This window comes from Phocoena phocoena, chromosome 14 (assembly GCF_963924675.1).
Source record: "Phocoena phocoena chromosome 14, mPhoPho1.1, whole genome shotgun sequence".
In the NCBI taxonomy this organism is placed as follows: Eukaryota; Metazoa; Chordata; class Mammalia; order Artiodactyla; family Phocoenidae; genus Phocoena; species Phocoena phocoena.
In genome coordinates, this window is record NC_089232.1 from 25,577,437 (window position 1) to 25,594,916 (window position 17,480).

Sequence of the window (17,480 nt, forward strand, 5' to 3'; positions counted from 1 at the left end):
ATGAGTAAGAGTAGAGAAGGGGCAGATCCTCTTGGAACGTAGAAGTTTGAAAAAAGACTTAAAAGAGCTTTCTGAGGGCAGACTCTAACTTCCATGAAGGCAAGGACCATTGTTTGTGTGTCCACTATATCCCAGTCCTAGCACAGTGCCTGACACATAGTTTGCCCTCAACAGATATTTATTGAATAAAAGAGTGACTGACTTATACTAGGGGAGTGGCAAAGATGGTAGAGTAGGAAGACTCTGAGCTCACCTTCTCCCCTGGGCACATCAAGATTACAACTATTTACAGAGCAACTATTGATGAGAAAAACCAGAAGACTAGTGGAAAGATATAGAGAAGGAACCACAACAAGACATGTAGAAGGGGCGGAGATGCAGTATAGTCAAGACCCATATTCCTGAGTGGGTGACCCACAAACAGGAGGATAATTACAATAGCAGAGGTTCTCAGATCCTGCCCAAGTAGCAAGTGGTCCAAGCCGCGCATCAGGCTCACCAGCCCAGGGGTCCTGCACTGGGAAGATGAGCCCCCAAAACATTTGGCCTTGAAGGCTAGCAGGGCTTACTTTCAGGAGAACCAGAGGGCTGTGGGAAATAGAGACTCTATTCTTAAAGGATACACACAAAATCTCACATGCTGTGGGACCCAGGGCAGAAGCAGTAATTTGAAAGTATGCTGGGACTTTCCTGGTGGCACAGGGGTTAAGAATCCGCCTACCAATGCAGGGGACACAGGTTCGAGCCCTGGTCTAGGAAGATCCCACGTGCCATGGAACAACTAAGCCCGTGTACTGCAACTACTGGGCCTGCGCTCTAGAGCCTGCGTGCCACAACTACTGAAGTGCTCACGCCTAGAACCCATGCTCTGCAACAAAGAGTAGCCCCTGCTCGCTACAACTAAAGAAAGCCCACGCACAGCAATGAAGACCCAATGCAGCCAAAAATTAATTATTTTAGAAAAGAAAGTATCCTGAGTCAGACCCACCTGCTGATCTTGGAGAGCCTCCCTGAGATGCTGGAGGCAACTGGAGACATAGACACTGGCAGCAGCCATTTTGCGGAGCTCATTCTACCATGTGGACACTGGTGCTACCAAGTGCCATTTTGGAATCTGCCCTCCAATTTATTAGCACCAAGATCCTGCCCCACCCACCAGCCTTTTGGCACCAGTACTAGGCTGTGTCAGGCCAAGCAATTAGCCAGGTGGAGACACAGCCCCACCCACCAACCTGCCTGCTGCCTTAAGACCCTTTGAGCCTGCAGCCACCCCTGGACACGGTTCTGTCCACTAGAGGGCCCAGGACCAGGCCCTGAACACGAGTGTGCCGGCACTAGCCCCAGAACCCCCCAAGGCCCTGCAGCCAGAGACCCTGGGACATGGCTCTGTCTATCAGTAGGCTGGCACTAGCCTAGTGGCCAGCCTCACCCACCAGTGGGTAGGCACCAACCCCAGGACCCCTTGGCCTTGGCCCTGCCCACCAGTGGGCTGATACCAATTCCAGGACCCAAAGCCCTGAACCCAGAGACCCCAGGACCTGGCTCCACCCACCACAGTGCAGGAACTCAGCCTCTCAGCCTGCCATATCAGGACCCAGCCCATGCACCAGTAGGCAGGCACCAGCCCCAGGACTCTGGACTTGAGCCCTGCCCATCAGCAGGCCAACACAAGCACTGGGACATCATGGGCTCTTTTGTCAGCCACTCCAGGATCCAGCCCTGCCCATGAGCAGCCCAACACCAGCTCTGGGACCGCCCCCCCCCCCACAGGGCCCTGCAGTCAGAGACCCAGGAACCTGGTTCCACCAACCAGTGGCCCAGCACTAGACCTGGGACCCCCTGAGGCCCAGCCCCACCCACCAGCAGGCTGACACTAGATCCAGGAACCCCCCCTTCCAGCCCTTCAACCACCCACTCCAGAACCTGGCCTCACCCACCAGTGGCCGCCTCTGCACAATTCAAGCCTGGCAACCAACTAGAGTGGGGGCCAGCCACACCTACCAGAATGCCCACAATAGTCTTCCCAACAGAAGGACCCATGCAGCACAAATAGGGGGCACACCAGAGCATAACTCTGGCGACCAGAGGGCAGTTGCTGCTGGGATGCATAGGATGTCTCTACAAAAAGTCACTTCTCCAACGTTGGGAAATACAACCAACCTACCACATACACAGAAATAAAAACAGCAAACTAGGCAAAATGAGGTGACACAGGAATATGTTCCAAACAAAGGAACAAGATAAAAATCCCAGAAGAAGAACTAAGTGAAGTGAAGACAATCTACCCAATAAATAGTTCAAGGTAATGATCATAAAGATGTTCAAAGAACCCAGGAAAGGATTGGATGAATAGAATGAGAAGTTAAAAGTTTTAAACAAAGAGTTAGCAAATATAAAGAACAACCAAATATACATGAAGAATACAATAACTGAAATGAAAAATACACTAGAAGTTATCAACAGTAAATTCAGTGATACAGAAGAATGGATCAGTGAGCTGGAAGACAGAGTAGAAGAAATCACTGAGGCTGAACAGAAAAAAAGAATAAAAATAAGTCAGGACAGTTTAAGAGACCTCTAAGACAACATCAAGGATAGTAACATTCACATTATAGGGGTCCCAGAAGGAGAAGAGAGAGAGAAAAGGGCAGATAACATATCCGAAGACCTAATAGTTGAAAATTTCCCTTCCTGGGAAAGGAAACAGACATCTAGGTCCAGGAAGCACAAAGACTCCCAAACAGGATCAGCTCAAAGAGGATCACACCAAGAAGCATTGTAATTAAAATGGCAAAAATTAAAGATAAACAGAGAATATTAAAAGCAGCAAGGGAGGGACTTACCTTGTGGTCCAGTCGTTAAGACTTTGTCTTCCAATGCAGGGGATGTGGGTTCAATCCCTAGTTGGGGAGCTAGATCCCAAGTGCCTTGGGGCCAAAAAACCAGAACATAGAAGCAATGTTGAGACAAATTCAATAAAGACTTTTAAAATGGTCCATATCAAAAAAAATCTTTAAAAAAAAAGCAGCAAGAGAAAAGCACCAAGTTACATATGAGGGAACTCCCATAAAGGTATCAGCTGATGACACTGTTTGCAGATGACATGATAATATACGTAGAGAATCCTAAAGATACTACCAGAAAACTAGAGCTAATCAATGAATTTGGTAATAGCAGGATACAAAATTAATGCACAGAAATCTCTTGCATTCCTATACACTAATGATGAAAAATCTGAAAGAGAAATTCAGGAAACACGCCCATTTACCATTGCAACAAAAAGAATAAAATACCTAGGAATAAACCTACCTAAGGAGACAAAAGACCTGTATGCAGAAAACGATAAGACACTGATGAAAGAAATTAAAGATGGTACAAAGAGATGGAGAGATATACCATGTTCTGGGATTGGAAGAATCAACATTGTGAAAATGACTATACTAGCCAAAGAATCTACAAATTCAATGCAATCCCTATCAAACTACCAAGGGCATTTTTCACAGAACTAAAACAAAAAATTTCACAATTTGTATGGAAACACAAAAGACCCCAAATAGCCAAAGCAATCTTGAGAAAGAAAAACAGAGCTGGAGGAATCAGGCTGAAGTCTGGGGACTTCAGACTACACTACAAAGTTACAGTAATCAAGACAGTATGGTACTGGCACAAAAACAGAAATACAGATCAATGGTACAGGATAGAAAACCCAGAGATAAACCCACACACATATGGTCACCTTATTTTTTTTATTTTGTTTTTTTCTTTTTTGTGTTTTTTTGTGGTACGCAGGCCTCTCACTGTTGTGGCCTCTCCCACTGCGGAGCACAGGCTCCAGACACACAGGCTCAGTGGCCATGGCTCACGGGCCCAGCCACTCCATGGCATGTGGGATCTTCCCGGACCGGGGCACGAACCTGTGTCCCCTGCATTGGCAGACGGACTCTCAACCACTGGACCACCAGGGAAGCCCTGGTAACCTTATTTTTGATAAAAGAGGCAAGAATATACAATGGAGAAAAGACAGCCTCTTCAATAAGTGGTGTTGGCAAAACTGGACAGCTACATATAAAAGAATGAAATTAGAACAGTCCGTAACACCATACACAAAAATAAACTCAAAATGGATTAAAGACTTAAATGTAAGGCCAGACACTATAAAACTCTTAGAGGGAAACATAGGCAGAACACTCTATGACATAAATCACAGCAAGATCCTTTTTGACCCACCTCCTAGAGAAATGGAAATAAAAATAAACAAATGAGACCTAATGAAACTTCAAAGCTTTTGCACAGCAAAGGAAACGATAAACAAGATGAAAAGACAACCCTCAGAATCGGAGAAAATATTTGCAAACGAAGCAACTGACAGAGGATTAATCTCCAAAATTTACAAGTAGCTTATGCAGCTCAATATCAAAAAACAAACAACCCAATCCAAAAATGGACAGAAGACTTAAATAGACATTTCTCCAAAGAAGGTATACAGATTGCCAACAAACATATAAAAGGATGCGCGACATCGCTAATCATTAGAGAAATGCAAATCAAAACTACAATGAGGTATCACCTCACAGCAGTCAGAATGGCCATCATCAAAAAAACCTACAACAATAAATGTTGGAGAGGGTGTGGAGAAAAGGGAAACCTCTTGCACTGTTGGTGGGAATGTAAATTGATACAGCCACTCTGGAGAATAGTATGGAGGTTCCTTAAAAAACTAAAAATAGCACTACCATACAACCCAGCAATCCCACTACTGGGCATATACCCTGAGAAAACCATAATTCAAAAAGAGTAATGTACCACAATGTTCATTGCAAGTCTATTTAATATAGCCAGGACATGGAAGCAACCTAAGTGTCCATTGACAGATGAATGGATAGAGAAGATGTGCGACATATATACAATGGAACATTACTCAGCCATATAAAGAAACGAAATTGTGTTATTTGTAGTGAGGTGGATGGACCTAGAGTCTGTCATACAGAGTGAAGTCAGAAAGAGAAAAACAAATACCATATGCTAACACATATATATGGAATCTAAAAGGAAAAAAAATGGTTCTGAAGAACCTAGGGGCAGGACAGGAATAAAGACACAGACATAGAGAATGGACTTGAGGACATGGGGAGGGGGAAGGGTAAGCTGGGACGAAGTGAGAGAGTGGCATGGACATATATACACTACCAAATGTAAAATAGATAGCTAGTGGGAAGCAGCCACATAGCACAGGGAGATCAGCTCAGTGCTTTGTGACCACCTAGAGGGGTGGGATAGGGAGGCTGGGAGGGAAACGCGAGAGGGAGGAGATATGGGGATATATGTATATGTATTGTTGATTCACTTTGTTATACAGCAGAAACTAACACACCATTGTAAAGCAATTATACTCCAATAAAGATGTTAAAAAGAAAACTAAAAATGTGTTAGGCAGTTTATATACATCTTTTTTTTTTTTTTTTTTTTTTTTGCGGTACGCGGGTCTCTGACTATTGTGGCCTCTCCCGTTGAGGAGCACAGGCTCTGGACGCACAGGCTCAGCAGCCATGGCTCATGGGCCTAGCTGCTCCGTGGCATGTGGGATCTTCCCGGACCGGGGCACGAACCCGTGTCCCCTGCATCGGCAGGCGGACTCTCAACCACTGCGCCACCAGGGAAGCCCTATATACATCTTTAATAGTAAAACATTTGGAAAAATATTTTAAATGAGTTTGCATTATATGAAGAGGGGAAATGGCAATTTTCAAATGCCTTTTCCATTTGAAAGTACTATTTCTTCATTTTCTTCTTTTTGGCCTATTGTTTAAAAATAATTTTCATATACAGAATTCTTAAATTTTTGTCTCCTAGGTGAAAATTTTCAAAGAAGCAAGTTGTTTGGCCTCTACCTTAATAAAATTCTTTACTGGTCAAAAAAAAGGGTGGGAGGGTATCAGCTGATTTTTCAACAGAAACTCTGCAGGCCAAAAGGTAGTGGCATGATATATTTAAAGTGATGAAAGGGGGAAACCTACAACCAAGAATACTCTACCCAAAAAGGCTTTCATTTAGATTCAATGGAGAGATCAAATGTTTTACAGGCAAGCAAAAGCTAAACAGTTCAGCACCACGAAACCAGCTTTATAAGAAATGTTAAAGGGACTTCTCTAAGAGAAAAAGAAAAGGCCACAAATAGAAACTTGAAAGTTATGAAAGGAAAAATCTCATTGATAAAGGCATATATACAGTAAAGGTAGTAAATCAATCACATATAAAGCTAGTAGGAAGGTTAAATGACAAAAATAGTAAAGTCATCTATATGCACAATAAGTAGTTAAGGGATACATGAAACAAAAAGATGTAAAATATGATATCAAAAACTGTAAAACATGGAGGGGGAAGTAAAAATGCAGGGTTGTTAAAATGTGTTTGACCTTAAGAGATCAGCAACTTAAAATGAATATATATGTGTGTGTGTGTGTGTGTATACACACACACACAGTAACTACAAACCAAAACCCTATAATAGATGCACACCTGGAAAGAAGAAAGAAATCCAAACACAACACTAAAGATAGTTATCAAATCACAAGAGAACAAAAGAAGAAGAAAGGAACAAATAAGAACTACAAAAACAATGAACAAAATGGCAATAAATACATACTCATCAATAATTACCTTAAATGTAAATGGACTAAATGCTCCAATCAACAAACAAGGTGCCTGAATGGATACAAAAACAAGACCCATATATATGCTGCCTACAGAACACTCACTTTAGATCTAAAGACACACAGAGACTGAAAGTAAGGGGATGGGAAAATGTATTCCATGAAAATGGAAATTAAAGGAAAGCCAGGGTAGTGCTCACTTCAGCAGCACATATACTAAAATTAGAACAATACAGAGAAGATTAGCATGGCCCCTGTGCAAGAATGACACACAAATTCATGAAGCGTTCCATATCTTTCTGGGAATTGGGGGTTGGTAGATGCAAACTATTACATTTAGAATGGATAAACAACAAGATTCTACTGTATAGCACAGGGAACTATATCCAATCTCCTGGGTAAACCATAATGGAAAAGAATATTTTAAAAAGAATGTATATATGTCTATAACAGTGTCACTTTGCTGTACAGCAGAGATTGGCATAACATTGTAAATCAAATATACTTCAATAAAAAAAAGAGAAAGAAAGCCAGGGTAGTAATACTTATTTCAGACAAAACCGACTTTAAAACAGATTGTAACAAGAGACAAGAAAGACATTACATAATGATCAAGGGATCAATCCAAGAAGATATAAAAATTGTAAATATATATCCACTCAACATAGGAGCACCTAAATCCATAAAGCAAACATTAACAGACATAAAGGGAGAAATTGACAGTAACACAATAATAGTAGGGGACTTTAACACCTCAGTTACATCAATGGACAGATCATCCAGACCCCCAAAAAAAAATCAATAAGGAAACACTGGCCTTAAGTGACACATTATATCAGATGCACTTAATTGATATATAGAGAGCATTGCATCCAAAAGCAGCAAAATACACATTCTTTTCAAGTACACAGGGAACATTCTCCAGGGTATATCACATGCTAGGACACAAAACAAGCCTCAGTAAATTTAAGAAAACTGAAATCATATCAAGCATCTTTTCTGACCACAACACTATGAGACAAGAAAAAAAATGCAAACACATGGAAGCTAAACAATATGCTACAAAACAACCAATGGATCACTGAAGAAATTTTTTAAAAACTTGGAGACAAATGTAAATAAAAGCACAACAATACAAAATCTATGAGATGCAGCAAAAGCAGTTCCAAGAGGGAAGTTTACAGTGATACAAACCTACCTCAGGAAACAAAAAAAAGCTCAAATAAACAACCTAACCTAACACCCAAAGGAGCTAGAAAAAGAAGTATAAACAAAGATCAAAGTTAATAGAAGGAAATCATAAAGATAGGGCAGAAATAAATGCAATAGAAACCAAAAAGAAAAAAATTAGTGAAACTAAGATCTGGTTCTTTGAAAAGATAAACAAAATTGGTAAACATTTAGCCAGACTTGTCAAGAAAAAAAGAGAGAAGACCCAAATCAATAAAATCTGAAATGAAAAAGGAGAAGATACAACTGACACCACATAAACACAAAGAATCATAAGCGATTACAATGAACAATTATACACTAATAAAATGGACAACCTAAAAGAAATGGACAAATTCCTAGAAATGTACAATCTCCCAAGAGTAAACCAGGAAGAAATAGAAAATATGAACAGGCTAATTACCAGTAATGAAATTGAATCAGTAACAAAACAACTCCCCCCCCAAAATAAGTCCAGGACCAAATGGCTTCACAGCAGAATTCTACCAAACATTTAGAGAAGAGTTAACAACTATCCTTCTCAAACTAGTCGAAAAAATTGCAGAGGAAAAAATGCTTCCAAACTCATTCTACAAATCAGGCATCACCCTGATACCAAAACTAGACAAAGATATCACCAAAAAAAGAGAAAATTACAGGCCAATATCACTGATAAACATAGATGCAAAAATCCTCAATGAAGTAATAGGAAATTGAATTCAACAATACATTAAAAGGATTATACACCATGATCAAGTGGGATTTTTTCCAGGTATGCAAGGATAACTCAATACTCACAACTTAATCAATGTGATACACCAAATTCATAAATTGAAGAATAAAAATCATATGATCACCTCAATAGATGCAGAAAAAGTTTGATAAAAGTAAACATCTATTCATGATAAAAAAAAAACTCTCATTGAAAAATAATAAATTAATTGATTAAGAAAATAAATAAAATAAACTGAAAAAAGAAATTATAAAAGAACTCTCATCAAAGTGCATATAAAGGGAACATATCTCAACATAATAAAGGCCATACATGATAAGCCCACAACTAACATCATTCTCAATGGTGGAAAGATGGAAGCATTTCCTCTAAGATCAGGAACAAGACAAGGATGTCTGCTTTTGCCACTTTTATTCAACATAGTATTGGAAACCCTAGCAATAGCAATCAGGCAAGAAAAGGAAATTAAAGTAATCCAAATTGGAAAGGAAGAAGTAAAACTTCTTTGCAGATAACATGCTGCTATATATAGAACATCCTCAAGATGCCAACAAAAAACTACTAGAGCTCATCAATGTTGCAGTTTCAGGATACAAGATTAATATACAGAAATCAGTTGCATGTCCATACACTAAGAACAAACTACTGTATCAGAAAGATTAAGAAAAAAATCCCACTTACCACTACATCAAAAAGAATAAAATACCTAGGAATAAATCTAACTAAGGAAGTAAAAGACCTGTACTTGGAAAACTATTAGACAGTGATGAAAGAAATTGAAGACTACACAAACAGATGGAAAGATATACCATGTTAATGAATTGGAAGATTTAATATTGTTAAAATGACCACACTACCCAAGGCAAGCTACAGATTCAATGCAATCCCTACCAATATAATTCTAAAATTTGTCTGGAAGCACAAAAGACCCTGAAGAGCCAAAACAATCTTGAGAAAAAAGAGCAAACCTGGAGATATCATGATCCCTGATTTCAAACTATACTACAAAGCTACAGTCATCAAAACAGTATTGTACTGGCAGAAAAACAATCTCATAGGTCAATGGAACAGAATAGAGAGCCCAGAAATGAAGTCACACTTATATGGGCAATTAATCTATGACAAAAAAAGCAAGACTATACGATGGGGAAAAGACAGTCTCTTCAACAAATGGTGCTGGGAAAACTGGATAGCTACATGCAAAAGAATCAAACTGGATTACTCTCTCACACCGTGCACAAAAGTAATTTCAAAATAGATTAAAGACTTAAATATAAGATATGAAACCATAAAAATTCTAGAAGAAAACACAGGCAGTATGCTCTTTGACATCAATCTCAGCAATTTTTTTGTATACGTCTCCTCAGACAAGGGAAACAAAAGCAAAAATAAACAAATGGGACTACAGCAAACTGAAAAGCTTTTACAGTAAACTGACAAGCTTTTGCAGAGCAAAGAAAAGTATTAACAAAACAGAAAGGGCACCTACTAAATGGGAGATATTTGGAAATAATATATCTGATAAGAGAATAATATTCAAAATATACAAATCAATATCAAAAAAACAGTCCAGCTAAAAGATGGGCAGAGAAAAAAAAATAGCAGAGGACCTAAATAGACATTCTTCCAAAGAAGACATACAGATGGGCAACAGGCACATGAAAAGATGCTCAAGATTATTAATATTGGGCTTCCCTGGTGGTGCAGTGGTTAAAAATCTGCCTGCCAATGCAAGAGACACGGGTTCAAGCCCTGGTCCAGGAAGATCCCACATGCCACAGAGCAACTAAGCCCGTGCACCAAAACTATTGAGCCTGTGCTCTAGAGCCTTCGAGCCACAGCTACTGAAGCCCATGCACCTAGAGCCCATGTTCCACAACTAGAGAAGCCACCACAATGAGAAGCCCATGCACCACAACAAAGAGTAGGCCCGACTCACCACAACTAGAGGAAGCCCGCGCACAGCAACGAAGACCCAATGCAGCCAAAAATAAATAAATAAATTTATTCATTTTTTTAAAAAGATTATTAATATCAGGGATATGCAAATCGAAATCACAACGAGATGTCACCTGACACCTATCAATATGGCTATTATCAAAAAGACAACAAATAACAAGTGTTGGCAAGGATGTGGAGAAAAGATAAGCTTTATACACTGTTGGTGGGAATGTAAATTGGTGCAGGCAGTATGGAAAACAGTATGGAGATTCCTCAACAGAGAAAAAATAGAACTACCATACAATCCAGCAATTCCACTCCTGAGTATTTGTCTGAAGAAAATGAAAACACTAAGTAGAAAAGATATATGCATCTCTATGTTCATTGTAGCATTATTTACAATAGCCAAGATATGGCAGCAACCTAAGAGCCCATCAATAGATGAATGGATAAAGAAGATGCCATATATAGATATTTATCTATCTATCTATCTATCTATCTATCTATATAGATAGATAGATAGATAGATAGATATACACACACATATATACAATGGAATATTACTCAGCCATAAAAAGGAATGAAATCTTGCCACTTGCAACAACATGGATGCACCTAGAGGGTATTAGGCTAAGTGAAATATTGTCAGAGAATTACAAACATTTTATGATTTCACTTATATGTGGAACCTAAAAAACAAAACAAATGAACAACCAACCATAACACAACAGAAACAGAGTTATAGATACAGAGAACACACAGGTGGTTGCCAGAGGTGAGGGGGGTGGGGGGGCATGGAAAGAAATTGGTGAGGGAGAGTAACAGGTAGAAAGTTTCAGTTGCGAAATAAATGAGTTACAAGTATGAAATGCACAGTGTGGGGAATACTCAATAACTATGTAATATCTTTCTACAGTGAGAGATGGTAACTAGATGTATTGTGGTGTTCAGTTTGAAATGTATAGAAATACCAAATCACTATGTTGTGTAACAGGAACTAACATAGTGTTGAAGGTCAATTATACTTCCAAAACACAGAAACACACTCATAGAGAAGAGCTCAGATTAGTGGTTACCAGAGCTGGAGGCGGGTGGGGGTGGGCAGTGGTGGATAAAGGCAGTCAAAAGGTACAAACTTCCAGTTATAAGATAAAGTGCTAGGGATGTAATGTACAATATAAATAACACTGCTGTATATTATATATGGAAGTTGTTAAGAGAGTAAATCCTAAGAGCTCTCATCACAAGAAAAAAATGTTTTTTATTTCTTTAATTTCACATCTATGTGAGATGATGGATGTTCAGTAAACTTATTGTGGTAAAACTTTCATGGTGTATATAAGTCAAAGCATTATGCTGTACACCTTAAACGTGTACAGTACTGTATGTCAATTATATTTCAATAAAGTTGGAAGAAAAAAAAAGTGACTGACTGAATGAGTGAATGAATGATGTGGAAGAGAAAGGTTAAGCCCAGGAACATGATGGGGGTACCACTGGAATGCTTCATGGGGCAGGGGTAGCTTGACGAAATGTCAGGTTTAGCATAATATTCTCAATAGAAATCCAAAACTCTACCTTAGCACCAAGGAAGGGTTGTTCCCCTGGCACCCAGGCCTTGAAGAAGGCGGGCCTGAGGTGCAGCCTGAGATGGACCCTGAGGCCGCGCCCGCAATGAGCCGCCCGGCCTGAGGGGGGCGCCCTCGCAGTGCAGGCGGACGTGGAGAGCCGGAAGGGCCAGGTAGCCGCGCCATTGCCTTCGCGAAGAAGAGGGTAGGAGCAGGGCCGAGGGCCGCAGGCGGGGAGGACGGCTACGGGCAGCGCCTCGCAGGAAGGACTTGGGGCGCAGGAAGGACTTGGGGCGCAGGAAGGACTTGGGGCGCTCTCGGGCCGGCCCTCAAGCGGGTGTTGGCGGGGAGGGTGTTGGCGAGCAGACACGGGCAGCTGCCGGGGAGGCCTGACGCACGGAGGCCCAGGTCAGCCGCGTCCGAGCCCGCCCTCCGCAAGCGGTTCTGAGGACTGGAGCGGCAGAGCCGAGTCTCCTCCGCCGACTCTCCTGGGCCTGGGGGCTGGGTGGCCAATCCATCAGGCAGCGTAGGCGTCGTGCTGAGGGCCCACGACACTTTGCGGGGGGCCCATGAAATATATTAACTTGTGAAGACAAAAGAAAACAGTGAAACCTTAGGGCCGAAGAAAAGGGGTTTTGTTTTATGTTTTTCCTTACGTGAGGGGGGTGGAAATGAAATTGAAGGGCCCAGGAAAATCTTTTTTGCTCTTCCACAGCAAGAGGCCAACTGCCTTTGTGGAGCTGAAGGGCGCGCCAGGGGCCAGGAGGGTGGAGGATGGGAGGGGGGGTTGGCCAGGTAGGGCATGGCATGAGGATGGAGAGTTGGGTAGGAGACACATGCAGAATTTCGGAGCCAGGGTAGGGATTTCAGATTTTGTTCCAAGTATAATTGGAAGCCATTGAAGGGTTTTTGGTAAGGGAGTAAGGCCGAGATATAACCAGTTTGCAGGGGGACACCGATAAGTGGGCATTCTTGTCAAAAGTGGAGAGCATGGATCACAAATAGTCAGGTGCTGCTTAGGACTATGCCCAGACACATCAGGTGCATTAATTGATCATGTTTGACAGTATAAGGGAGAGAGCTGCCTTTCACCCCATTTAAAGAACAATGTTGGGGCTTTCCTGGTGGCGCAGTGGTTGAGAGTCCGCCTGCCGATGCAGGGGACACGGGTTCGTGCCCCGGTCCGGGAAGATCCCACATGCCGCGGAGCGGCTGGGCCCGTGAGCCATGGCCGCTGAGCCTGCGCGTCCGGAGCCTGTGCTCCGCGACAGGAGAGGCCACAACGGTGAGAGACCCGCGTACCGCAAAAAAAAAATAATAATAGTTTGAATAGCGCTTGTGCTTGTCTTCTCAAGCATCTCAAGCAAGCATCTCTTCTATGCCTTACCAAAATGTTAAATTCCTTTCTAAGTTTGGATGAGCTTCCAACATTTTATCCTTTGCACTTTCAATTTTGTAAAATATCTCCAAGAGTTCCTTTTATATGAAGCTTTTTGCCGATGGCACTTTTTCTGAGACATCTTCATACTTTTTGTCATAACCACTTTCCTCATTTATGTTGATAAGTTCACCTCACTAAATTCCTCTGTCTGCCTGTCTAGAGTCTATTAAACAACGGCATTGTCAATATTCTCACGCTCAGCTCTTTCTTCTGTTCATTTATGTTCAATTCAACTCTCACTTTCAGCCTTACCACTTATTGTTTCTGGGCTACACTTTCATCTTTTTTGGCCAATTCCTTCTTTCAATTATCTGTTTTTGTAAGATGTCAATGTGGGTTTATCACTAGGAAACAAAGAAGTAAAACTACACTCTTCTGTCTGTACTTAACCTGAATAAGAGATCTGCAGTGACCAGTCACCAACAGAATTTGAAAGAAGTGACATAATTGATCACTGATCATGATGTGTATCTGTTATTTATGTAGTGATTTGTGGGCTAAAGAGCTAGCTGTGGTTTGTACTTTTATGTAATTACAGTTAATATTCCATGGTAACTGAAATTAGAACCATGTTGTTGGGGGATTAATTTTAATTAACTAAATTGTAGTAACCGAGATTTGTGTATATTGGAACCATGCAAAATAAGAAGTGCCTATACTCTAAAATGACAAGAGTTTCAGATGTGAGGGAAGGTGGACAGGGGACATAGATCATTCTACATCAAATAAGGCTTTTGTCTGGGTGCTTGTTTGTGAATCTGTCTGTGTGTCAGCCTGAAATTCAGCATTGCATTGGTCTCAGGTACTTAATTTAAAAGTATAGTTAAGAGATACTTATGATATGTACCTTCTTGGTAAATATATTACTCATTGACTTGAATTTCTAGTTCAATATTACTCTCAATAGATTAGCATATTCATTTATTTATTTGTTCAGCAGTACACAGCACACAACTGGAGCTCAATAAAAAATTGTTGAATGAACAAATGCTGACTTCCACTATCCAAAAAGGAAAGTTTGAAGGGAAATAACTTCACAGATTCATTTTAAGAAACACATCTATCTATGCACTCTTGGATCACTTATAAAAATCCTAAATTCCAAAGTGTTTCTGAAAATTATCATAAATATTGATATCTTTCTCTTAGACCCAGGGGAAATCAAAGACGCTTTTATTTTCCCTGCATTCTTTAGCTAAAACACAATAGTATAGAATCATTTCAGTTCCCAGAGGTGGAGACAAGTTTTTTAATCTAAAAAATATATTCTTTTATGATTGTCCTAATGTTCTTTTTGAAATATTTTTATTATTAAATATAACATATTTAGAGAAAATTTCATACAATATGAATATATACTTTAATAATTATAAAGTGAACACCCATGTAACCACAATAAAGGTCAAGAAATAGAACACTGCCAACACTCCAGAACCTCCCCTTTTTTCCCTTCTAATAATGCCCTCCTTCCTTTCTAGAGAAAATCACTACCTAAATTTTTGTGATAATCATTTCCTTGTTCTTTAAAAATAGTTTTAGCATAATGTACACATTCCTAAACAATATATTTTTGCTTGTCTTTAAAACCTATGTAGATGGAATCATACTATATGTATTCTTTGTGTCTTGCTCTTTTATTCAGTATTATGTTTCTTAGAGCCATCCATGTCATTGCACGTAACTCTAGTTCATTCATTTTCATCGTTGTGTGAATATAGCAGAATTTATCTATTCTAATATTGATTGAAATTTGTGGTGTTTGCAATCTGGGGTAATTGTGAATAAGACTATTATGAATAGTCTTTGCTGCTATGATCTGACTTCATTCATGTATCCTGGTGCATGTCGTTATTCACAGATTAATGATTGTGAACAAAAAGGATCTACAGATAAATTATTATAACTAGTAAGAGAGTGCAGCAGTGTTGTGAAATACAGCATCATTATACAAAAATCAATTTTATTTCTATACATTAGCAACAAAACAAAAACTGGAATTTAAGAAGATGTCATTATAAATTAACATTCAAAAAAGATCTCTAAGAATAAAATTTAATAAAAGATGAGACTTTTGGGGAAAAATATGAAATTATAAAGTCTAGATTTTTTTAGATTTTCTATATAAACAATCAGTCATATCATCTGCAAACAATGACAGTTTTATTTCTTCCATTGCAATGCCTTTTATTTATTTGTCTTGCCTTATGGCTACCTTCACTACTGTGTTGAATAGAAGTGATGATAGCAATCTCCTTGTCTTGGATGGAAAACTTTCAGCCTCACCATTAAGAATGATATTTGCTCTAGATTTTTGTAAACATATCAGATTATTCCTATCGTCTATTCCTAGTTTACTAAGACTGATTCTTTATCATGTATGAATTGTTTTTCTGCATCTATTGAGATGATCATATAATTTTTTCATTTACTATTTTAACGTGATGAATTACAATGACTTTTTCTAATGCTATGTCAACCTTATGTTCTTGAGATAAACCCAACTTGGTCATGATGTGTTATTCCTTTTATATATTGCTGTTTTTCAATTTGCTTATATTTTGCTTAAGATTTTTACATCTAAGTTCATGGATGAGATTGTTCTATAATATTTTTCTTATAAAAAATTATCTGAGTTTAGTATCAAAGGGTTATGCTAACCTAGTAAAATTAAATGAGTAGTGCTCCTCTCCTATTCTCTGCAAGAATTTGTTTAAGATTGAAATTCTTGGTCTTTGAGAGTAATATGGAACTCATCAATGGAATCATGTGGCCCTGTAGTTTACTTCTGGGAACATATTTGACTACCAATTAAGTTTTTTCAGTGGTTATAGACTATTTAGGTTTTTAAATTTTCTTTTTGATTTAGTATTCGTTAAATATGGTTTTCTAGGAATTTGTCCATTTTATTAAACTTACTGGAATAAAGTTGTTCATTATATCCTCTTGTAACCTTTTCCATGTTTGAGGATTTATAATGATGTTCCCTTCTCATTCCTGATGTTTGTTCCAAGTTCTCATTTGTTCTCCTTTCCAAATCTGAGCCCTGGGGATAAGTGTAAGCAGCAAGTAAAGAAAGAAGGCAAAGATGTTGGAGGTAGAGAAAACAGAAAGAGCAAATGCACTGAAGTGAATGGTATATTTGGTTTTATTTCAGTAAAAAACTTGAGGTAAACAAAGCCTCTAATAAGGCTGAAGATCAAGTTATAAAGGGTCTTGAGTGGGTTTTGAAGGGGAAAATGTGATTATATTTTCATTTTTAAGAATTACTATGTACCAAATAAACACTTTGCTAAGCTTTGATAAATAGAGTTGACAAGACAGGTTCTCTGTCCTTGGGAGGCTCACAATACATTATGAGAGGCAGTCATAGAAACAAATTATAATATAGTACAATGCCAATAAAGAAACAAAGTCATGGGCTTTCCTGGTGGCGCAGTGGTTGAGAGTCCGCCTGCCGATGCAGGGGACACGGGTTCGTGCCCTGGTCCAGGAAGATCCCACATGCCGCGGAGCGGCTGGGCCCGTGAGCCATGGCCGCTGAGCCTGCGCGTCCGGAACCTGTGCTCCACAATGGGAGAGGCCACAACAGTGAGAGGCCCGCATACAGGAAAAAAAAAAAAGAAACAAAGTCATGAGGGCAGATAGCTTACTTTGAGACTGAAGTTTGACTTTTTGATTAGTTCCACTCAACATCTCTAAGCATTCTCAGCCTTACATTATAGGCAAACATCTAGATCCCTTGGCAGCTGTTAAGATGGGATAGCTTAGAGAAGCTTGAGTTAGTACCTAGTTTGACTCTTGTCTGGACTTAGTCCCCTAGACCTGTGTTCATTGTTTCAACTTTCAGTTTTATGAAAGCCAATGATTTCTCTTTTCTTCCCTATAGGTGTAGAGAATATCTAAGTGGTGGCTACAGTTCCACCCCTGGTCTGGCTGCC

The 17,480-nt window shown here is 39.7% G+C and overlaps 1 non-coding gene across 1 annotated transcript; it reads left to right on the top strand.

The window, feature by feature from the left end:
• The first annotated feature begins 6,842 nt into the window (after positions 1-6,842).
• On the top strand, positions 6,843-6,949 carry LOC136134270 (U6 spliceosomal RNA). The gene has a single exon (XR_010656552.1). It is a non-coding gene; the product is annotated as a U6 spliceosomal RNA (small nuclear RNA).
• The last annotated feature ends 10,531 nt before the right edge of the window (positions 6,950-17,480 follow it).